The following is a 24,942-nucleotide window of genomic DNA, read 5'->3' as shown; positions in this document are numbered from 1 at the left end:
GATCGAAGTAAACTCCGTCGATAGGGAGAGTCTATAAATAGGGAAGGTGGGCTAAGGCGGACCCATGGGGTGAGATGGAACCCCCCCCCTCCTCTAAAACCAAGCAGGAAGGGCGAGGTTCAGTTATTGGTCGCTAGATTTTTTTTTTTTTTTTTTTTATGTGTCCGACTCTGGGCATAGGCTTCACAGCCTGCTATCAAGGCCCAGCAGTCCTCCTACATACCATACACCTCTACATGTCACCACTTCGGCGCTAACAACCACCGTCCATATTGAATACATGCTAGGGCTGTCTCATACAGGACTGGTGTATTCCATGTCACCAAAAAGATGTGCCATTGTTGGCAGGATTCATGCCCAGTTGCCTCTGTGTGTTCAAGAGAGTATGTTGACTTTTTTTGTGGTGCTGATGTTATTTGCACAAGGAACGAAATTGGATTTTTCGTATTGAAATATTTGTTGCAATCACTCACTGTTTCCGCTGGATATGCCTATGTGTGTGTACATGATAAATATGTGCTATAAATTGGTATACAGAATTTGGATGTTTTGGTAATTGTTTAGGAAATGAAATTTTAGCTTTTGGGGTAAGACGGAACCCCACGGGTTCCACGGGTTCCGTCTTACCCCTCACACTAAATATTTCACAAACCCTTAACATTTTCTCCTCTCTTTCTGTATAGATGCCAAGGAAATATGTGCGAATCAGTCGTAGAGGAGAATGGAATGAGACAGCTATGGAAAGTGCAATAGCTGCAGTTAAGGCAAACAAGATGGGTTTGAAAAAAGCCTCAAAGGAATTCAACGTGCCCAAGACTACACTTGGTCGCCGTGTCAGAGACAAGAATAAGGTGGCAACTGGTTCTACTAAGGTGAGATACTGCCTAGCACATGCCAAACAAAGTTCAGTTTCTTACCTAGCGCTCCCTGAAATGATTTACACATTGTTTTCCAGTAAACCTTTAAGTCTTAAAAGCTTGCTATTTATTGTCCTGCTCTATTTTACCTTTAGGCCTATTATTTTTTTTACGTCTAACAAATAGTGTCTGCCTTATTTTCATGTTATGTATTCCATAAATAATAGGCCTACCTTGTGAAAAGAAATAAATATTTGTTATTAATTATTTTTCAGATGCTTGGCCCTATCAGAACTGTATTCAGTGCCGCACAAGAAGCAGAGTTGGTAACTCACATTTTGTCGATGGAGGCTCGATTTTTCGGACGGACTACGCGGGACGTTCGTTACATTCATCGCCTTCCATGCAGCGGAAAGAAATAATGTGGACCACAAATTTAACAAAACGGTTAGATCTGGCTACAAATTTGGTTTCTTGATGTCATGCTCAGTTTACACTCTGATAGACTACAACTGGAGGTTGCATTTCTACAGCCCATAGCACTTAATTCTTTACTTCTTTTTACCAGGTTGGACTTGCGGGTAAAGACTGGTTATTGGGCTTCCAACGCCGCCACCCACAACTTGCGATTCGAGCCCCAGAACCAACTTCTGCTGCAATAGCAAGATGCTTCAATCAGACCAATGTTGGCAAATTCTTTGACATTTTATCCTCTGTGCAAGCAGAGCAATACTTTCCTCCACATAGGATATTTAATGTCGATGAGACAGGAGTTACAACGGTGCAGACAAAGCCCCACAAGAATCCTCGGTCTGCGGGAGAAAAAACAGATTGGCACATTGACTTCTGCTGAAAGAGGAATTCTATCCACAGCAGTTTGCTGTATGTCTGCTGGGGGCCAGTTTGTTCCACCCTTGCTCATCTTTCCAAGAGTTCGAATGAAGCAAGAACTGAAGGATGGTGCTCCCCCAGGAACTGGATTTGCATGCCACCCATCTGGGTGGATGCAGCTTTCCATTCTTACTGAATGGTTTCGGCACTTTCTAGCCCACACCAAGCCATCGAAAGATGATCCAGTATTATTGATTATGGATGGACATATGACCCATGTGAAGAATCTTGATGTGATAAATCTTGCCAGGGACAATCATGTCACGATTATCATTTTGCCACCACATTGTAGTCACCGAATGCAGCCACTGGATGTTTCCTTCATGAAACCACTGAATGCCTACTATGTGAAAGCTGTTGAAACATTCCTCAGAAACAATCCTGGCAGGCAGGTGACCATCTACAAACTAAGTGCATTGTTCGGAGAGGCCTATCTACGGGCTGCTATTCCAAACACAGCCATCAATGGCTTTAGAAAAACTGGAATATGTCCACTGAATAGGGAGGTTTTTGGTAAAGCTGATTTTTTACCTGCCCGCCCGACGGATATTCCATTAAATGGTGATGAGGAAGAGGAAGATTTGGATCGCCCAGTTGCCTCACCAATCATGACCATGGTTGATGAGCCTGACCTTCAAGGAGCTGCCAAGCTTTATCCAACTGTGATGCCTGGGCCTGTAACACCAAAAGTGGCTCGGAGCCTGTTCCAGCCAGGTAGTTCACCCCAGGACATAATTCCCTTGCCAAAGGTGGCCAACATTGTACGAAAGAAGGCACTCAGGCCCCAAGGTCAAACTCTTATTTTGACAGGATCCCCATACAAAACAGAGTTAGAGTCAGAAATTCACAAGAAAAAAGAAAAAGAACTGTCTCTTGCACAGAAGAGCCAAGAGAGAGAATGTAACAAGAAAGACAAACTAGCTACTGCAACAGCAAAAAAAAGACCTAACAAAAAAATGACACAAAAGGAAAAAGCAAAGCATGCGAAAGCTGGGCCATCCTGGGCTCATGACAGCGACAGTGAGGATGGAGATTCAACAAAGTGCTTGTATTGCAATGACACATTTGGCAATTCAGTGCGAGGGGAAGGTTGGGTTTGTTGTGCCATATGCAAGAGATGGGCACATGAGGAATGTGCAGGGATGGAGGATGACGAGGAAGATGTTTTTGTGTGCGAGTTGTGTCAGTAAGGATGTGATTCTTTATGATAAGGCTGAGGGGTAAGATGGACCCTTGGGTTCATCTTACCCCTTGATTTTGTTTTTGGTACAACAAAAACGCTAATTTTGTAAAATCTCGTGTTTCAGTCATTTCCTTTAGGAAGCGTTACTACTGGTCCGTCTTACCCCACCTTCTCCCCTACTATAAATAAGAATATCAGTTGCTCCGGCAATAATACACCGCTAATAAATTTTGCCACAAAACCTACAATGCCAGGTACAACGCTATCCATATACATGGACATAAGTACAACGAGACATTGCTAGTTTGACTTACACATTTCCTAAGTGAGATGTAGAGGAGTTAAAGCCACAGTATGTATACGAGTACACTAAGGGTTACGAAGGACTTAAGTATATGACAGTCAATTTTAATACCTCTGTGAAGATATGAGATGCTTCAACAGAACGGATACCCATTGGCAATTGCGTTAATGATGTCGCTTTAATATCCACACACCTTGTATCTGTAGCATGCAAGAGGATATTCAGGTGCAATAAATAAAAAAGAAAGTTGCTGGGATAGAGGTGCAACGAAATCTTCAGAGTCACTGAGAGTACGATCCCAAGGGGTAATGTTTACAAGATTATTTGTGGAAAAAAACGGGGGCCGCATCAGTAAGGGCTCCAGCGCTTATTAAATAGGGATGGCCCTGGTTCCATTGACGTCACGTACATTCGGCTCAGAGGATCTCGCACCAAAGCGTTTTTGAAGCCCAGCTTCATGCATACACGATAAAATATCTTAGCTATTTCACTGAGAAGGTACTCGCAGATCCTCGCTAGCCTTCGAAGGAGTCGCGCACTTTGGTAGCAGAAATATTGAGTTTTATTTTTCTTTCTTTCCGTCTTATTAGTCATAACTATAAAATGAATAATCATACACAAGCGCATTACGCACCAAAGCGCTTCGCAGCAACAAGGGATGTTTCCTACTCGTGTAGAGTAGCATTCGAGCCACAGTAACGCTAGTTACAGCCTAATACATTCTGTGGCACACGAACGTCTTGTCAGGGATGCAATCTTCTACCGATTCGTGTTGTCATATTCCTCGTATGCATTTCTGGCACATTCTTTCAGTAATCGCGGTACTAATTACCACAGATTTAAAAGTTGCATATTTACTCTGCGGCCAGGTTGTGTTAGGAAGAATACTGCCACCGTATTCACTGCATGTAGTAAAAGGCGACTAAAAGGGGCGGGGTGAGGGGACTAGGGACCCCCTCCTCTGTTTTTTAGTTCCTAAAAAGAGACAGACCAGAGAAAGGGATGGGGGATTGAGTTATCCCCGTATCCTGAAGATTGTGTCTATGAATGTGCGTGGATGTAGTACGACTGAGGCTAAAAGGGAGGAGATTGGGAGAATGTTTGTGAGGAGAAAGATGGATGTGTTAACTTTGAATGAAACGAAGATGAAAGGGAAGGGTGAGTCTAAGTTTGGAAGTGTGAATCGAAGATTGTCAAGTGTTGATAGAGGAAGGGCAAGAGAAGGTGTGGCCTTGTTAGTGAGTCCGGAAATACAGCAGTGTGTGATTAAATGGAAGCAGGTGTCATCAAGACTGATGTGGGTGAAGGCGAAATTTGAACGTGGGTTGTGGGTGTTTGTGAGTGTATATGGGCCTGGTAGTGAAAGGGATGAGGAAGAGAGAGAGTCTTTCTGGAATGATGTTGATGAGTGTCTGCAGAGTTTTGGAGCGAATGTGAATGTGGTAATGATGGGAGATCTGAATGCTAGAGTGGGAAATGTATCATTGAAGATGTAGTTGGTATGCATGGTGTGCCTGGAAGAAATGAAAATGGGGAACGAATGATAGGGATGTGTGTTGAGCGAGAGATGGTGATTGGAAATAGGCTGTTTGAGAAGAAAGATATTTATAAGTATACATGGGTGAGACAGGAGGGTGGAAGGGTTGTTGATAGAGCTTTGATGGACTATGTGGTTGTGTCCAGGAATGTTATAGGAAGATTGTTGGATGTGAGAGTTCTGAGAGGAAGGGTGGAGGTATGTCTGACCACTACCTGGTGGAGGGAAAGTTAAGAGTAGGTAAGAGATGAGTGAGAGCTAGGAGGTTTAGATGTGGCAGGGAGGTTTTGAAAGTGAGTTGGATAAAAGAGAGAAAATGATAGAGTATCAGGAGAAATTGAAAGATGAGTGGAACGCAGTGAAAGATCAGGAAAATGGCAGTGTGGAGGAGGAATGGCAGTTTTTTAAGAGTGCTGTGGTGGGGCATGCAAAAGAGGTGTGTGGTGTGAGACGTGTGGGTGGTGGTGTATGAAAAGGAAGTGAATGGTGGTGCCAGGAAGTAAGTATTGCTGTGGCTGAGAAGAGACATGCATATGAAGTGTGGCTGCAGAGGAAGGATGAGGTGTCATATGAGAGGTATAAGGAAAAGAGGAATAGGGCGAGAAGGGCTGTGCGTGATGCTAAAGTGGCAGCAGATGAGAGGTGGGGTAGGCGGCTGACTGAGAATTTTCAACAGAATAAGAAAATGTTTTGGAAGGAGGTGAAAAGGGTGCGAAAGGGAGAGTCTTGGAAGGAAGAGCGAGTAAAAGTAGAGAATGGAAGGATGTTAATTGAGATGGATGCAGTAAGGAAGAGATGGGCAGAGTATTTTGAAAGATTGTTAAATGTAGAGGAGGAAAGGGTGACTGAGATTGTGGCGGATGGAAGGGTGCAAGGAATAAATGTGTTGGGAGAGTTGAATGATTCTTTGATTATGAAGGAGGAAGTGGAGAAGGCAGTAAAAGAGATGAAAACAGGGAAAGCTGCAGGTATGGATGGGTGTGCTGTGGAATCCCTGAATGGTGGTGGAGTGACTATTGTTGATTGGTTAGTAAGATTGTTGAATGTGTGCTTAGTGAAACGCATGGTGCCAGTTGGCTGGGCAAGTGCTTTTGTGGTCCCATTGAATAAAGGTAAGGGTGATAAGCATGAATGTACTAGCTCTAGGGGTATAAGTCTCTTGAGTGTTGTAAGTAGGGTGTATGGTAGAGTGTTAATTATGAGAGTTAGAGAGGGTACAGAGGGAGTGATTGGTGATGAGCAGTGTGGCTTTAGGAGAGGGAGTGGATGCGTGGATCAAGTGTTTGCTGTGAGACAAGTGTGTGAAAAGTATTTAGCGAAAGGCAAGGATGTGTTTTGGGCATTCATGGATTTAGAGAAAGAGTATGATAGAATTGGTAGGGAGGCTTTGTGGACTGTTTTAAGATTGTATGGACTTGATGGTAGGTTAATAAAAGGGGTGAAAAGTTTTTATGTAAATTGCAGAGCGTGTGTAAGAGTGGGAAATGCTGTGAGTGATTGGTTTCCTGTGAGAGTGGGGCTGCGACAGGGATGTGTGATGTAGCCTTGGTTGTTTAATATTTATATGGATGGTGTTGTAAAGGAAGTGAATGCAAGAGTTTTAGGTGGAGGCCTGAGTCTGGTAAATGTTGATGGTGAAGAGTGGAATCTGAAGCCGCTGCTGTTTGCAGATGATACTGCACTGGTGGCTGATTCAGAGGAGAGATTGAGACAGTTGGTAATGGAGTTTGGAAGGGTGTGTGAAAGGAGGAAACTGAAAGTAAACGAGAATAAGAGTAAAGTGATGAAGTGTACGAGGATGGTAGATGGTAGGGGGATGAATATAGTTTTGAATGGTGAGCTGCTTGAGGAGGTAGAGTGTTTTAAATATTTAGGGTCACATGTTGCTGTGGATGGAAGAATAGATGCAGAAGTGAAGTTTAGAATGAATGAAGTAGGAAAGGTGCTGGGAGGAATGAAAAAGGTGTTTAGATGTCGTTCGCTTAAAATGGATGTAAAAAGAAGGCTGTATGAGGGTGTTGTGGTATCGACTGCGTTATATGGGGCTGAAATATGGAATTTGGGCGTAGCAGAGAGGAAAAGTTTGAATGTAATGGAGATGAGGTGTCTGAGGAGTATGTGAGGAGTGACGCGTATGGCTCGAGTGCGAAATGATGAAGCGCGAAGGAGAAGTGGAGTTGTTTGGGATATGGCTGATAGAGTTGAGCAGAGGGTGTTGCGATGGTTTGGGCATTGGGAGAGAGTGGATAATGAGCGATTGGTGAAAAAGATAACTAGATCTGATGTGAGAGGTGTAAGACTTAGAGGGAGACCACGAATAGGATGGATGGACAGTATGAAGAGAGCGTTGGATGTGAGAGGGATGTCTGTTGAGCAAGGAAGAGTGGCTGTGCGTGACAGAAATAAATGGAGAGAAACTGTGAATGAATAAATGATGATGCAGCCCTGAGGGGATATTCTCCCGCATTTGGTCTGATCAGTTAGTCAGGTCAGGTGCAGGTAAGGGGATGGGTCTATTATGATGTGGCAGGGGTAAACCAGCTCTGCTGTCGGGCCCTGCTGCAGATGTCATTGATTGCACTGCGCAGTTGACCCTTGTGCGGTGTGGTGCGGTGAGGATCTGTCCCTTCTCCCCTTTGGGGCTAAGATGCGAATGAATGTGTTTGAATGGATGAGTAAACTGGGAGTGTGTCGTCCTGTCTCGGCTACCTCCCTTTCCTTGGGGGAAGCAGCCTAGGTATATATATATATATATATATATATATATATATATATATATATATATATATATATATATATATATTTAGCAGCTAGCTTTCATAAAAAGATGATGAATAAGAAAACACTCATTTTTATTCTAAAATGAATGTTAAGATGTAGGGATGGAAAAACTGCAGGAACAAGAGATGAAAACCAAAGCTCAGGAACAAGAGAACATTTGGGATAGGAGGAGATTCAGAGTTTTATTCCCGTTACTAAATTCCACACTGTATTCATAAAACGTTTGTAGCTGGTGGAGTGGAGTAATTAGTATAGATATCAGAGCCTCCTCCCACATCAAATGTTCTCTTGTTTCCAGGCCTTTTCTCTAAACTCTTGATTCTGCACTTTTTCCGTACCTATATCATAGCAGTTTTAGAGTATGATTTTTGTTTTCCTTTTATAAGGGATTTAACTAATTTCTACAATAAGCAGATTCCCATACCATTTTCTTTTTTCATAGATAATTATGTATGTCCCATTTTTATTAAGCGTACTTTACATAGGAAATTTCAAATCGTTGTTCATCGAAATGAATGGCGATCGAGAGATTCGAAAAATGATCGAGTGTCTAAGAGGACGCAATTTAGATCCCAGGCTGTGACAAGAAACAGATTGTAAACTTGTATTTCGTTAACAGACTTTACTGGCGTTACGTCACACACACACACACACACACACACACACACACACACACACACACACTCATCCCTGCTATTACTTTTATACCAGTCATGCAGGAAACAGCCGCAGCATGTATTCAGTATGGACCGTGAGCATTAGCGCCAGTGTTGTGACATATGTAGGTATGTGGTACGCAGTAGGTCTTATGGAACGAACCATTGAGTCTGTCCCAAGGGAATGCAATGGTCGCCTCACAAATGTTAGAGTGAAAAACTTCCGCGTAAATTACCATGATGATTACTGAACATACAAAATCATATGATCTCAAAATATGCGTGTTTATGTACTTTACGTTGGACCCCATAAATCCCTATAAGAGCTCCCGCCCCTCCGTTAGGGCTGTTGGCCAAAGGAATAGTTATGTCAGTCTTTAAGCGAATTATTGAAGAAATGGTACAAATGATTTAATAATTTCTTGCAACTAGACTGATGTCAGTGTACTGTATGTATTAGTGTATATATAACAGTGTGTATGTGTAGCCCTGGACAACCATGTATAACCGTTGAGTATGTACACTGACCTATGCGGCGTCAGACTGGGTTTTTGCTGTGAGCTAGAGGGAGACAAGCGCCCCGGATTAACGCCTTCAGCTGGACTTTAGGCATCACCCAGGGCACATCGGTAATCATCTAGTCAAGAATAAAGTAAAAAGGCACTGCATTTTGGACACACCCTTCGGCCTTTTTATCGTGGTTCAGAAATGATGGAATGGCGTAAAGGTGAAAAAGTATTTGGAGGATGGCAACTGACAAAGTGCAGTAATTTTTCACACTTTAGTATAGAAATCGAACACAGTAAAACCTACTCGTACAGTTCAGCTGCACCGAATCTCCTAAGCAGTCTGATGGCATAGTACTGCTTCATACCCCTACCTTCAGGTGGTTTTATCAGGCCTTAGAGAGGTTCCTCGAACTGAAGGGGTTAATAAGATCTATGTCCGGCCACTCTGGCTAAAGAAATATCATCGAAAGGAAGAAAATCGTCTGTGGTAAAACAAAAAAAAAAGTCTTTCCGTAGCAATGACTGGAATTTAGGTTAGCCACACAAATTGTACATAATTGTACATAATTTGCTATTACCAGACGATTGTAGTAATCGAAGCGAAGAATCCTGAGGAGTTAATAATTTCATCATTAACTCTCTTTTTGTCGTGACAACACTTATTATATTTTTCCAAGTAGCACTAGACAACGGCCACTAATCCCTAAAGAGGAGGTTCTTAACTTCAGGTGCACAACCTTACTTCGTCAGGTGCAGAAATGCCAGTTATTTCAATTACATATTAGACACTGGAAGCAATGTCCGAAATGTGTAGGGCAGGGGGTCATCACTCCTTCCATGTGTGGGAGGGGGGGGGAGGAGGGTCAGTGATCACTATTCAAAACTTCAGGATGCGGTATACCCAGTATCATAGGCATTTTGTTTTAGTCTAATATGTATGGTGTGTGTCCTGATTAGTCTTCACCGAATCGCGAGCTCTAAGGATGCACATTGCTATATTTTCTTGCAGATGAGATGAAATCGAAATTAGTTCATAAATTCGACATGTTTTAGGTTTTTCTATTTCATAGAAGCATATCACAGAATGAAGCCAGGGTGGCTAAGAATAATCATGCGAAAAGTTTTGAAACAACATTACCAACTTACTAACTTGGATGTTTTTAATAATTATACGAACATCGTTAACACACTGCCAGTGAACTGCTATGTCTCCTAACTTTCAAAATGAAAATGATGTGTTTATTCCTATTCTGAATAATTATACATAGGTAAAATGAATATATCCCTCATAATCATAAGGAACCATTTTTTTTTTTTTTTGTGGGTCCCTGATAATAAAAAGGAAACAGCTTTTTTTTTTTTTTTTTGAGTGGGTCCTCCTGCATATTTCATTTACATGGGTCTTCCTTGTATTTGAGGGGGTCAGACCCCTTGAACCCCCCTCTCTCGTTTGGAACACTGCCTGAAGGCCTAGTTTTTCGCATCCTTAAGAGGTGACTAAATGTTTTCCTATTACGGAAAGTGCTGCCAGGGAAGTTGGTGTGCGTCCTACCCTTATATAATCTGGGCCAGGGTAGTCCAGCTTCAGGCTGTCCCCAAAGTGGTACACTGGATTGGTTATTACCGTTTTTACTACAGTCATCCCTACGGATAAGTTCAAGTTTAAATTATATTTCCCACAAAGCAATTGATTGAGACTAGAAGGAGGGTCTGGAAAGCTCTCATCCTTGTACCCCATAACACTTCACAAGTTTTAATAGCCACTGCATCGTTAAGCATTAAGGAGGAAATGGTACTGGAGAGTATTATGAAGGGGGATTGAGGATTTCGTGAATCTATCGGGATTCGGTACCATGAAATCGATGTATATATTTATCGCATTCATTTTATTTTACAAGAAATAGAAGGAACCTCCACTTTGTGATGATCCATACCTTTATGCTAGATTTAGAGGTATTTCAATGATGACTGTCATACCAGGTGTGAAACATAAAAATGTTTGTGCTAGTGATATTCTCCCTTGGATGACCTTGGTGCAGTTTTTCACTTGAGTCTATTTGCCATAATGTGTCTTAGTATTCCTTTACATGTTACAATTATCATTTGACAATCTACACATTTTTATTTGTGACATACAAAAGGATAATAAGTGTAACAGGAACAATGTATGACAGTTTAAAAGGTATTTAAAAATCTGAGTCATTGAGAAAATTTTATAACGCATCCCCCAACACACATCACCCCAGCTTCCCTTCTCCAGTGAACAAATGACTGCATTCCAAGTGGCAGATGAGATTTTATAACAGGTTTTCCTCAATTTTGTCTTTCATATTACATTTCCTATCCTTCCTACGTTACAGCAACAGACATTGTCGATACTAGAATTCTATAAAATACAAGAAGCCTCAGAAATTGCAGCACTTGCACCTTACAACTGGTGTATGGTCGGGGCATTTGGATTTTCCTTGCAACCCTGACCATAAACAGACTGTCCTCAAAATGAAAATGCATCATTCTTTACCAGCCTTAACCCTTCCAACAAATTTGGTCCTAAACGGATACACACCTCCTGGGTTGGTTTTGCCGTCTGACGTATTGCCCTGATACACTTTGACTATTTTCAAAATTCAGTATCTTCATCTTGGGCCAACCCTCAGACATTTCATTCTGCCTCGTTCAAGTCTGTCCTGAGTTAAAAAATAGTGCTGTGATCTTTCTCTATTATTCTCACAAATGATAAACCAACTCCCTCCCTGACCTCAGTGTTTCCATTAAGTTTGTTTATATCAGACTCAAACTACCTATTTTGTTCACACATAGGTCGAAATCTCATCTTACCCTGTGACCTTGGCTTTTCGTTTTCACAGTCGAATCCTTTCATTCTTGCATAACATGCAACACTTCCATCAAGTTTAGTCTAAAGTGGATTGAAATTTAAGATGACCTAGCCATGTGACCTTAACTTGTGATCTCGTCCTTTGACCGAATTATCAGTCTTATATCCCTTCATCATTCTCTTACCCTAAACTCTTCCAGCAAGTTTAATCTAAATTGGATAAAAACTATTTAGTTGAGCTTGCCAAGCTACCTTGTTCTCTCTCTGCTCACCCTCAGATTTTCCACCAGGTTTAGTCCAAATCAGTTATTTATTTATTTATTTATTTTTTTATCACTTACAGACATGGACCATACTATGACCTCACCCTGTGACCTTTACTTCTGACCATTTTACTCAGAAGCCCTTCGTTTTTGCCTTATCCTCAACTTCTTCACCAAAGGTTGGTGTGAATCAGATGGAAATGATTTACATCTCTTTGTCATGTAGGCGTATCATTTACCATTAAACAATTGTTTTCCCACAATACGTCAACTTCTTGGCTGACACACAACAGTTCAAATGAGTTTGAACAAAATCGAATCAAACCAGAGTTATATTATCACACACACACACACACACACACACACACACACACACACACACGCCAAGCAAAATATTACACCCACTGCGCTAAGTGCGTGCGTGTGTTATACGCGAGGTAGTCATGATGATATAATAATTGCACTAAATCACTCGAAAAAGAATTGCTACGAAGCATTTTATTCCAAACAGAATAGGGGCAAAAATCATTTCTGATGAATGGGCATTGAAACAATCCCCACATGTATTCAGTATGGGCAGAGGATTTTAGGACTGAAGTGGTTAAGATGTTCAGGTGTGTGTCACACAAGAGGATTGCTTGGTGTCAGGAAACGAACACATAAAGACAAGTTTACTATTTGGTGAAGGGAGAAAAAGATGCCGAAAGAGTGCTAATGAGGGTGAGAGTGAATGTGTGTTATGGTGGCAGTATGGGTGGGAGTGAGGGTGAGAGTGAATGTGTGTTATGGTGGCAGTATGGGTGGGAGTGAGGGTGAGAGTGCATGTGTGTTATGGTGGCAGTATGGGTGGGAGTGAGGGTGAGAGTGAATGTGTGTTATGGTGGCAGTATGGGTGGGAGTGAGGGTGAGAGTGAATGTGTGTTATAGTGGCAGTATGGGTGGGAGTGAGGGTGAGAGTGAATGTGTGTTATGGTGGCAGTATGGGTGGGAGTGAGGGTGAGGATGAGGATGTGTGTGAATTCATAAGATAATGATGACTTAATTAGTCTGCATGTTAACCTTTTCCCAGCCATGGACGCAGGTGGTAATTTTCAGGCTAAATCCAAACTATCATATTCAGATATGGAATATATGGACATTACTCGAGACCTATTTCTAGTCGGTGATTACGGTATGTTCTATTCTTATGGTGGCCCAATGAAAATAATTTGACGCACCCGCAGAATGTTAAAAGGATAACTGATTAAGTCCAGTCATGTAACCGTTTTTCAGGCAGCTACCAATTTTATTCTCGTTAAGGGAGGTCTCTTGCAGGAATGGTGTTAACGAAGGTTCTCTCTCATATCTCCAGTGAGGTAAGCCTTCATCCAGGGTTAAGGAAAATACAAATAACCAAATGGTTCCCTCCACCAACCTGGAATTTGTTACATGAAAGGTTGAATCAATGTAGTTTTATCTTTACATAATCGAGCTAGCTCTTTTTTTCTCCAGCATACGCCAAAATATTTTATTCTTAACAGAGTGAGTCATACGACCGTAAGAAGTTAATATGGTTATGTTAACACTGATATGGTTGGGACAACTCTAGTATTCTGCTCTAGCAAATTCCTGAGGATTGTCTTCATCTTAGACTGTCATAGGAGCCTTAGAATATTAACATATTTCGCCGCTGTGGACTCCCCTTCTCTGTTTTATGCAAGGTAACACATGAATTTATCTAACACACAAACACATAGATATAATTGAAGTTTGTCCATATAAAATTCGATTAACTCATTGAGATGAACAGTTTTATTCGTTCCACTGAAAGTCTGACATTCAAAGATATAATCACGTCACTGTTTGCTGGTTCTTCTAAGCCGAATATAATTGCCTGTTGGTAGCATGAAGTACAGTCACACCTCACACCACCACCAGTGTCATTTTGGAGTATCAGGGTGAAGGTTAGGTTAGGACAAGAGGTCAGAGATAGGTGTGTGTTTCTCATCGCCCTAAATGGTTGTCTGACTTACTACCCAGGAGGAGGGACCTGTTACACAAAACTCCATCCAAAGACTCTGCAGACCCACGCTTTACGACTTCACTAGGTCAGCCCACGAGAGGATTTTGTATCAATCATACGCATATGCTTGTCTTATCTACGTATCTGTTTAGCTGTATACATTATCTGTCTACCGAGCTGTCTGTCTGCTAAGCTACCTATCTCTCTTTGTATCAACATCTATATCCATCTGTCTGTCTGTCTATCTGCCGGTTTGTCTATCTCAACATGTCTATCTAATATCTACCTTGATGTATTGACTCACGTATACAAGGGGAGGCAGATCACTTATAAAATGGATGGACACCAAGACAATAGCTGAGTGTAGCTACTTTTATTGCACACCGCAAAACACAGGAATACCCCAGGAAGTTCAGAGCTCTGGACAACATATAGTGGGATAAGGGAGCTCAAAAGAAGGAAGTGAATAAGGGGGAATATGGATAAAAGAAATGGGATAAAAAAAAGGGGAGGTGAAGGCGGAAGAGAAGTGGGAAATAATGAGGGAAGAAGAAATAGTAAAGAAAAGGAATTAAGGGGTGATGAGAGGGGAAAAAAAGAATTGAGGGAAGTGAGAAGGGGAAGAGGGAATAGAAATGGGACTGAAGTAAGGGAAGGAGGGATAAGAGAAACGGGAGCAGTAAGGGGGAAGGTGAAAAACGAGTGAAATAGGAGGAAAATGGGGAAGAGGAATGGGAGTCATGTTAGAGAAGACGGGGAAAAAATGGGAAGAGGGAAAAGGGAAGGGGCAAGAAAAATGGGAGGCAAGTAACGAGAGGATGAGGTAAAATAAATGGGAGGGATGTAAGGAGGACGAGGAAGGAACTTGGAAGTAAGGAGGGGAAGGTGTAAGAGAAGTGAGAAGGAAGCACGAAGGGGAAGGGCGAAGATGAATGTGAAGAAATGAGGAGGAAAATGGATATGTCCAAGCGATACTCGCAGTAGAATATTACTGAGCCATGCATCTAAGTAGTGAGGGGAGAGAAAGGCCGAGACCTAACCCTCTGACTTCCTACGGGTTTCTCTGCTGAAGAAAATCGTCTGTAGTTAGCAAATTCAGTGCCATGTTCTAGCATCGCAGAGACAGCGTTTTTGAGATGTTTTATAACTATGTTTTACCCGCTCAGAGTGATGATAAATTTCATTGGTTACTACTTTTATCTACAGACAATTTTGTTTAACTTAGGAAAGATTTCTTGCTTTCGATGGGTTGATGAAGGCTGTATCTAACCCGTCCTATGTGAAGTCTCACATAAGCTATAAAATAAAGTCGTCTGGAGACTGCTAATATATGAATATAATTACGTCGCTGGACTGAAGAGGTGAAACTGATTTTTTAAAAGAAGATGAACATAGGAAGGAAAAAAAAAATCCATACTCATTACTGCAGGTGTCCTCCGTTCAGAATAATCTGTAACAGTTGCAGCTGAACTGGTGTAAGTTTATGTCTGGGGGGAAAACTAATCTGCAGAAACGACTTCCAAAGAGAAGCAGTTCCAGGAATAAATGAGCTCTGACAGGCAGAATTTCTGCAATATGGCAATGTAAGTCAAGTCATAGGCGGTACCAAATGCCCGTATAGCACGGAGGAAGGCGTGGAGACGCGGCACAATGGATGCAACTTCGTCTGAACAATTGCCATAAATGTATCTTCAAAACAGTTCTAGAGAGGCAACATTCCGCCTTGAATGTAGGGGAGCTAATTCATTTGTAACTCCTGAGTTAATTATTCTGATAACTTTGTTCTGAATTTTATCCAGTTCTTTGGTGCAACCAATCCACATCCACTACACAAAGGTGAGCAATGTTCGAGCTGAGGGTTCACCAAACTCTTGTAAATTACAGTTAACTGCTCGTCAGTGAAGAGGATACTGATTCTGTATAATGTTCTCTTTTATTACCTCCGCCAAGGAGGTTATCTTTTCGCCCCTGTCCGTTTGTTTGTTTGTTGGCTGGGTGGTTTGTGAGCAAGATTACACAAAAACTACTGGAAGGATTTCCACGAAACTTGGTAGAAGAATGGGCCTTGGCCCAGAATAGACTCCATTAAATTTTGGTGCAGATCCGGATAAAGGTGCGGATCCAGGATTTTTTTTTCTTTTACTTTCTTTAACATTGCGAGATTGGGCGTTTTTCGACAATTTCATAAATTTGTCAGTGAATATTGCATGGATCTTGATGAAAAAAAAATCAGGCATATTTGATTAAAAGTTATGGGTAGTTTAAAATTATGGTGTTACAACTTACAGGGTTACGAGCCTGATAATGGATTAGACTTGACTGAATTAAAAGGAACTGCATGTTGGGCCTTGGCCGAGGTATGCGCTTAACTGAGTGCCATTCTAGTTTATTTATATATTTATTTATAACTGAGGATGAAGCAAGTCATATAAAGTTTGAGGTCCAACTGAGGCTATTATTCAGCAAAAAAAACAGAATTTCAGTATATTTAGAAATAGGAACACTGGCCACATTGAAGGTATTAAAGGAATCAGGAAATATCTGTCTATTAGAAAACTGGTTATATTTTGTTTTCTTAGCATTAAAGGCACAATATTTTTTTTTCCTCATCCGATAATCCTTGATATATCTTGATTTATGGAGATTGCTGTGCTGAGTTGGGGGTTTGAGATATTAAACTTTGTGAATGGATAAGTAAGCTTAAGAGAACTGTGAAGCGTCGAATCATATGCATATGAGTGAATGGGACTATGTTTGACAGAAAAGAGATCATTAATATGTCTGAGGAACAGGATTGGAGCCATGACTGATCCTTGTGACACACCGGTATTACCTGAGTGGAAGTTGGAATATACATCATCTGCCTTTACTCTAATCTTTCTGTTGCTGAGATATGAGGAAATAGATGAGACAAAAGATGATAGGCCACAGCAAGGGAATTTGTATAACAGAGAACGGTGCCATAGTGTCAAAAGCTGCATTTCCTTATTACTTAACCAAAAATCGGGGAGCGAAGGGAAGAATGGAGGAGACGAAGGGAAAATCAAGGTGACGAAAGGGCACTGAGGTAAGACTGTGAGGCCTCTGAGACACCGTTAGATAATATTCTGATTTTTGACATTTGTTCTAGTAGGTACTGTACCTAGGAGAATCTCCCTGAGATGAAGTTGGCCAGCCATTTGTATCATCTTCCTCTTTTTTGCCTAAGATTCAACTACCCACGCATCGCAAGGAGGATGTTGGACTTCAGTGTCGGCACAAAACTAAGCTAGTTTCCCTGAATCCATTGAGTTGCTGTGTATATATATATATATATATATATATATATATATATATATATATAAATATATACAGTATATCGCTCTGACAACTAGCAACTCAATGCTCAGGTGTGTGTGTGTGATTCACCGGGTCGGTCAGGATCACTTGATGGTCGTGATGGTCAGCTTTTACCCTCAAGGAAGGGAGCTGAGAGCTCATATAGTCCGATCTAAGGGCAAGGCTGTGACCTTCACACACGCACACACCCGTCCCCTTGCTCAAGGGGGACAGTAACCACCCACTTCGTCAGTGAAACTTTTCGCAACCTGAGCGAGGCGCGAACTCCCGTCCACCAGTTGGCAAGCGGGAACGTTACCACTGCACCAGCGAGCGGTGTGTGTGTGTGTGTGTGTGTGTGTGTGTGTGTGTGTGTGTGACTGAAAATGAGAGTATGTGTGTGAGCCTGTGAGTGAGTGTGAGTGTGTAAGAGAGAGAGAGAGAGAGAGAGGGATTGTTATCAGCTGTTATGAAAGAATGTCATACTGCACGGCATAGTCTTGAAGTCAAGTGGCGTGTTTTCTCTTCAACTTTTATTACCACCAAATATATTTATTTTCCTTATCACTTTGAAGAGTTATTGAAGGAGTTAATTTTAACGAGAGCTGTACCTTACCCCTCAAGTTTTTTATAGTCTCCCCTAAGCTGAATAGAATTGCATGAGGGAAGCAAAAATGAACTTATTTGAAAACGTTATGGGATCGATGGGGTTAATGGAGAATACGTCCATCCATTTGCATAATTAGAGGTTTGCCCTAAGCTGAATAAAATCGCTGAAGCAAGTAAGAAATAATATCGGGTTATCGTGTCAAGAGGCTTCACCTGTTGAGCCTGAGAACGACCTTTGGATTACGGTATGTTCTTGCTACTTCCAAACGATAATATTTGAGTCAGAAAAGCCTCTCGTACTGAAGAGGTTGATGGAAGCTACTGTATATCAAAGCTCTAGTGCCTGAAAGTCTATCAAAAAAAAAAAAAAAAAAAAAAGTTTTGTCACAGTAGGGATGAAATACAGTACGTGTTCGTGGAATAAGCTCACCCATCCTGCGTGCTCAGTCTGTTTGCTTGAGGAGTGAAGACATCTTTTCTTCCAAACGAGATTACTAATCTACCAAAAAATCAATGAACGTTAAAAATCAGACACTAAAGAATAACAGAGTTTTGGGAAGTAAAAAATCATGCAATGGTAACACCCACTGAACTATTCCCTCATCACACAAGATTTCGCTGGGGGATGCATATTATAAGCACTATCCTGTATAATACCTTCATCAGTCAGAAGAGTTCAAACTTCCACATTCATCCAGGCCGTTGAGTTCCACCATTCCCGATTTCCACACACTTACGGCAGTACTGACACTGAGTGCGCAAAGGATATCTAACACCTGACTTTATGAAGGTTGATTTAAACACGTATGAGGACAAGAAAAGGTTTGTATTTCACTATGCATAATGCAGCTACCAGTGAGGCAGAGAGATAAAACTTCGTTACTTTTTTATTACTTATTCGAATATGTAAAATAATTTGCCGTCGCCTTTGCCATGGCTATCTCAGATTTGATAAAACGGTCGTTAAAGCCTCGCTGATTGACTCCTTCCTTTCCTGATACTTCCCTCCCTTCTCTCCATCCTCAGTTATTCTTTCATCTTTCCCTTCCTGATTCTATCCTTTCCCCCATAACTCTTTCTTCCGTCCCTCCTTGATTCTTTCCTTTCTTCTCTGGGTCTCTCCTTCTCCACTCGACTTTATCCTGACATCATTGATTCTCTCTTCCCCTCCCTGATTTTCTCCTTCCCTCCCTTATTCTCGTATTTTCTTCCTGATTCTCCTCTTCCCTCTTTGTTTCCTTCCTTCCCTCCGTAATTCTTTTCCACCCACGCCCCGTAGTTCCTCCCTACTCTAAATCTTTGGTGTTTTTTTCCTTTTCCCCTCCCGCCACGTTTCCTTCATGCTTCAACCCTCCCAGTGCTGCAATATTCCCATATGTTTACTCCCACTAAAACTATTCATCTATCTATCTCTATTGCCAGACGCCCTAATCCCGTTAGGGGTGGTCACAAACAAATCGCCTCCAAGTCGCCCTGTCCCCCGCCACTTCACTACCCTGCTCCCAACTCACACCCCTCTTTCTCATATACCTCTCCACTCCATCCCTCCATCTCAGCCTTGGCATCCCCCTCCCTCTCCCCCCCCTTTCACCTCACTCATATAAACTCTCCTCGTTAGTCTCTCTCACTCTCAATCCTCTCCAAATGGCCAAATCTCCTCAATGTGTTTCTCCTAATGCTTCCTAACATATCCACATCGACACCACAACGATCCTTCACTTCCTCATTTGTCAGTCTGTCTCTCCATGTGACTCCACATGCTCCTCTCAAATAACTCATTTCCACTGCTCTCACTCTTGACTTCTGTCCCTCCAACAAGGTCCAAGCGTCACGTCCGTGCGTTAGGGATGGTATCACAATACTGTCATGTAGTAACTTTTTCACTTCCATGCTCAATTCCCTGTTTCTTATCACTGCTTTCAAGGAACTAGCTCTCAAAGAACCATTAAGGCTACAGGATGTTATTCTGCAGAAAAACCCAAAGTTTATATAAGTAAAGAAATATCCGTTTAATGTTGGCAGTATGATGGCTGGATTTATATTAATATGATTATATCAATATGATCAATTGTAGCACTATAGGGTGGTACTACTACTCCTCTGCGGTCAGGTTGTGTTAGGAAGAATTCTGCCACCGTATTCCGTGCGTATCGTAACAGGCGACAATAGGGGCGGGGTGAGGGGACTAGGGACCCCTCCTCTGTTTTTCAGTTCTTTTAAAGAGACTGGCCATAGAAAACGATGGGGCATTGAGTTATCCCCGTACCCTGAAGATTGGGTCTATGAATGTGCGTGGATGAAGTACGATCGAGGCTAAAAGGGAGGAGATTGAGAGAATGTTTGTAATAAGAAAGTTGGATGTGTTAGCTTTGAATGAAACAAAGATGAAAGGGCATGGTGAGTCTAAGTTTGGAAGTGTGAATCGAAGATTGCCAGGTGTTGATAGAGGAAGGGCAAGAGAAGCTGTGGCCTTGTTAGTGAGCCCGGAAGTGCAGCAGTGTCTGACTGAATGGAAGGAGGTGTTGTCTGGACTGATGTGGATTAAAGAGAAATTTGAACGTGAGTTGTGGGTATTTGTGAGTGCATATGGGCCTGGTAGCGAAAGGGATGCAGAAGAGAGGGTGTCTTTCTGGAATGATGTTGATGAGTGTCTGCAGAGTTTTGGAGCGAATGTGAATGTGATAATGATGGGAGATCTGAATGCTAGAGTGGGAAATGTAGCAGCTGAAGGTGTAGTTGGTATGCATGGTGTCCCTGGAGGGAATGAAAATGGGGAACGAATGATAGGGATGTTGTTGAGCGAGAGATAATGATTGGAAATACCTTGTCTGAAAAGAAAGATATTTATAAGTATACATGGATGAGACAGGAGGGTGGAAGGATTGTTGACAGAGCATTGATGGACTATGTGGCTGTGTCCAGGAATGTTATAGGAAGACTGTTGGATGTGAAAGTTTTGAGAGGGGAGGGTGGAGGTATGTCTGACCACTACCTGGTGGAGTGAAAGTTAAGAGTAGGTAAGAGATGGGTGAGAGCTAGGAGAGTCAGGTGTGGCAGGGAGGTTTTGAAAGTGAGTGAGTTGGATAAAAGTGAGAAAATGATAGAGTATCAGGAGAAATTAAAAGATGAGTGGAACGCAGTGAAAGATCAGGAGAATGGCAGTGTGGAGGAGGAATGGCAGTTGTTTAAGAGTGCTGTGGTGGGGCATGCAAAAGAGGTGTGTGGCGTGAGACGAGTGGGTGGTGGTGTAAGAAAAGGAAAAATGGTGGTGCGAGGAAGTAAGTATGGCTGTGGCTGAGAAGAGACGTACATATGAAGTGTGGCTGCAGAGGAAGGATGAGGTGTCATATGAGAGGTATAAGGAAAAGAGGAATAGGGCGAGAAGGGTTGTGCATGATGCTAAAGTGGCAGCAGATGAGAGGTGGGGTAGGCGGTTGACTGAGAATTTTCAGCAGAATAAGAAAATGTTTTGGAAGGAGGTGAAAAGGGTGCAAAAAATGAATCTGGGAAGGAAGAACGAGTAAAAGTAGAGGATGGTAGGATGTTAATTCAGATGGATGCAGTAAGGAAGAGATGGGTGGAGAATTTTGAAAGATTGTTAAATGTATAGAAAGAAAGGGAGGCTGAGATTGTGAAAGATGGAAGAGTGCAAGGAATAAATGTGTTGGGAGAGCTGAATTATTCTTTGATCACGATGGAGGAAGTACAGGAGACAGTAAAGGAGATGAAAGCAGGGAAAGCTGCAGGTATGGATGGGTGTGCTGTGGAATGCCTGAAAGATGGTGGAGTGACTATTGTTGACTGGTTAATAAGATTGCTGAATGTGTGTTTTGTGAGAGGTACGGTGCCAGTTAACTGGGCAAGTGCTTGTGTGGTCCCTTTGTTAGAGAGATAAGTACGAATGTACTAGCTTTAGGGGCATAAGTCTGTTGTGTGTTGTAGGTAAGGTGTGGTAAAGTGTTAATTAAAGGAGTTAGAGTGGGTACAGAGGGAGTGATGGGTGATGAACAATGTGGCTTTAGGAGAGGGGGGGGGATGCGTGGATCAGGTGTTTGCTGTGAGACAGGTGTGTGAAAAGTATTTAGCGAAAGCTAAAGATGTGTTTTGGGCATTCATGCATTTAGAGAAAGCTTATGATGGAACTGGTAGGGAGGCTTTGTGGACTGTTTTAAGATTGTATGGACTTGATGGTAGGTTAATAAAAGGAGTGAAAAGTTTTTATGTAAATAGTAGAGCGTGTGTAAGAATGGGATATACTGTGAGTGATTGGTTTCCCGTATGAGTGGGGCTGCAGCAGGGATGTGTGATGTCGCCTTGGTTGTTTAATATTTATATGGATGGTGTTGTATGGGAGGTGAATGCAATAGTGTTAGGTGGAGGTCTGAGTCTGGTGAATGTTGATGGTAGAGAGTGGAATCTGACGCAGCTGCTGGTTGTGGATGATATTGCACTGGTGGCTGATTCAGAGAAGAGATTGAGACAGTTGGTAGAGGAGTTTGGAAGGGTGTGTGAAAGGAGGAAATTGAAAGTAAATGAGAATAATAGTAAAGTGATTAAGTGTATGAGGTTGGTAGATGGTAGGAGGGTGAATGTAATTTTGAATGGTGCGTTACTGGAGGAGGTAGAGTGTTTTAAGTATTTAGGGTCACATGTTGCTGTGGATGGAAGAATAGATCCAGAAGTGAAGTTTAGAATGAATGAAGTAGGAATGGTGCTGGGAGGAATGAAAAAAGTGTTTAGATGTCGTTCGCTTAAAATGGACATAAAAAGAAGGCTGTATGAGGGTGTTGTGGTACCGACTGCATTATATGGGGCTGAAACATGGAATATGGGTGTAGCAGAGAGGAAAAGTTTGAAGGTAATGGAGATGAGATGTCTGAGGAGTATGTGTGGAGTGACGTGTATGGATCGAATGAAAAATGATGAAGTGCAAAGTAGAACTGGACCTGTGCGAGAGATGGTTGATTGAGTTGAGCAGAAGGTGTTGCGATGGTTTGGGCATATGGAGAGAATGGATAATGAGCGATGGGTGAAAAAGATAACTAGATCTGATGTGAGAGGTGTAAGGCTGAATGGAAGACTACAAATAGGATGGATGAACAATGTGAAGAGAGCATTGGATGCGAGTGGGTTGTCTGTTGAACAAGGAAGGGTGGCTGTGCGTGATAGAAATTATTGGAGAGAAATTGTGAATGAATAAATGATGACGCACCCCTGAGGGGATATTCTCACGCATTTGGTCTGATCAGCTGATCAGGTCAGGTGCGAGTAAGGGGATGGGTCCATTATGATGTGGGAGGGGTAAACCAGCTCCGCTGTCGGGCCCTGCTGCGGATGTCACTGATTGCACTGTGCAGTTGACTCTCGTGCAGTGTGGTGCGGTAAGGATCTGTCCCCTCTCTCGTTGGGGCTATGATGCGAATGAATGTGTTTGAGTGGATAAGTAAACTGAGAGTGTGTCGTCCTGCCACGGCTACCTCGCTTTCCTTGGGGGGAAGCAGCCTAGGTATATAGACAGACATATCAATTGTTGAACATTTAATTAAACAGAGAAAAACTCTTTGCGGTTGTAGAACCTATAGTCTTATTCTGGTTAAGTAGTAGTAGGAAATCCAAAACAGTTTAACTTATTCAACAGACTGACGTTGTTACGAGTATTCTCATGAAGTGATCAACAAACGTCCTGTAACGTCTCTTGGTTTCCTCTCCATAAAATTAAAATGTTAGCCTATTGAGTCCGAAGCAAACAACAGTGATAACACAGATCACTAGCCTAATAAAAGTCACAAGTGTCGGTTGCTGTTGACCAAAGAGGTTGATTGTGAAGTACTTATTATCCCAAGATGTATTTACTTACCCTAGGAGAATCGGTTCGAACTGAGGAGATTGATATAAATCGTCGGTAGACAAGAAGAAATTAAGTCATTAACTTGAAAGGTTAAAAAAAAATCACTTAGTAAAACATGGGCACTGAATCTGGCATGTACAGACGATTTTATTCAACAGAGAAAAACCCGATGCAGAGGGTTAAGTCTCAGCCTCTCCCTCCCCTCATCACTTACACGAATGGCTGTGGAATATTCTGCCGCAAGTGTCGCGTAGACTGTTCCATTTTCCACCCCTTTCCCTCACATTCCCCTTCCCCTCCGTGCTCCCCTCTCACTTCTCTTACACTTTCCCTTCTTATTTCCAATTTCGCTTCCCCCGCCCCCTTACTCCCCTCAGATTTTTCTTACCCTGTCCGCTCTCTATTTCCCTCCCATTTTTATACCAATTCCCTTTCCTACTTCACTCCCATTTTTATCCCCCATCCCCCTAACTCCACTCCCATTTTTGTTTCCCTCCCCTCTGACTTGCTTTGCTTTGGACTGCAGCCAGTGTTTTGCGGCCACAAAGCACTTGCATAGATGAGGGACGTATCTAAAAAGCTACCACCACCACCATTACAGCTACCACCTCCATCATCACCATCACAGCTACTACCACCACAACCATCATCATCACAGCTACTACCACCACAACCATCATCATCACAGCTACCACCTTCATCATCACCATCATAGCTACTACCAACACAACCATCATCATCACAGCTACCACCACCACCATAGCAGCTACCACCATTATCTTCGCCTCAGACTCTACCACAAGCATCAGCACCATCACCACAGCTACCACTACCAGCATCGTTATCACGGCTTCCACCAACACCATTTTCTCCTGAATAAAATCGCCTGTTCTCTTTAACATCAAATGAAGTAATAGACATCGGACTGTAAATTATGATCCTCTCTCTCTCTCTCTCTCTCTCTCTCTCTCTCTCTCTATATATATATATATATATATATATATATATATATATATATATATATATATATATATTATATATAATATATTTCTCTCCAAAGACAAATGAAACTCTACAGAAATGTCCCGCCACCTCTTCCAAGTACGTGTATTGTAGGACCAAAACAATTTTTTCAGAAAATATGAATCGACATCAAACCGAAATTGCCCCATCTGTGACCCAGTTCTAACCATCCCGCCATGACTCATCAAAATCCATTTTCCAACTGTGGCTGCATTACACACACACACACACACACACACACACACACACACACACACACACACACAAAGTATAGTATATTAGAGTCTATCTAAAGTCCGACTATTTTTATTTAACTTGAAAGTGA

General features: G+C 42.0%; 1 pseudogene; it reads left to right on the top strand.

Moving 5' to 3' along the window:
* Positions 1–1,132: 1,132 nt before the first annotated feature.
* Positions 1,133–2,877, top strand: LOC145411523 (uncharacterized; annotated as a pseudogene).
* The last annotated feature ends 22,065 nt before the right edge of the window (positions 2,878–24,942 follow it).

This window comes from Coenobita brevimanus, chromosome 90, assembly GCF_032717465.1.
Source record: "Coenobita brevimanus isolate Jiangsu-jjx chromosome 90, ASM3271746v2, whole genome shotgun sequence".
NCBI classification, from domain to species: Eukaryota; Metazoa; Arthropoda; class Malacostraca; order Decapoda; family Coenobitidae; genus Coenobita; species Coenobita brevimanus.
The sequence above is the reverse complement of the archived record's forward strand: the minus strand, read 5'-3'. Positions and strand labels throughout refer to the sequence as shown.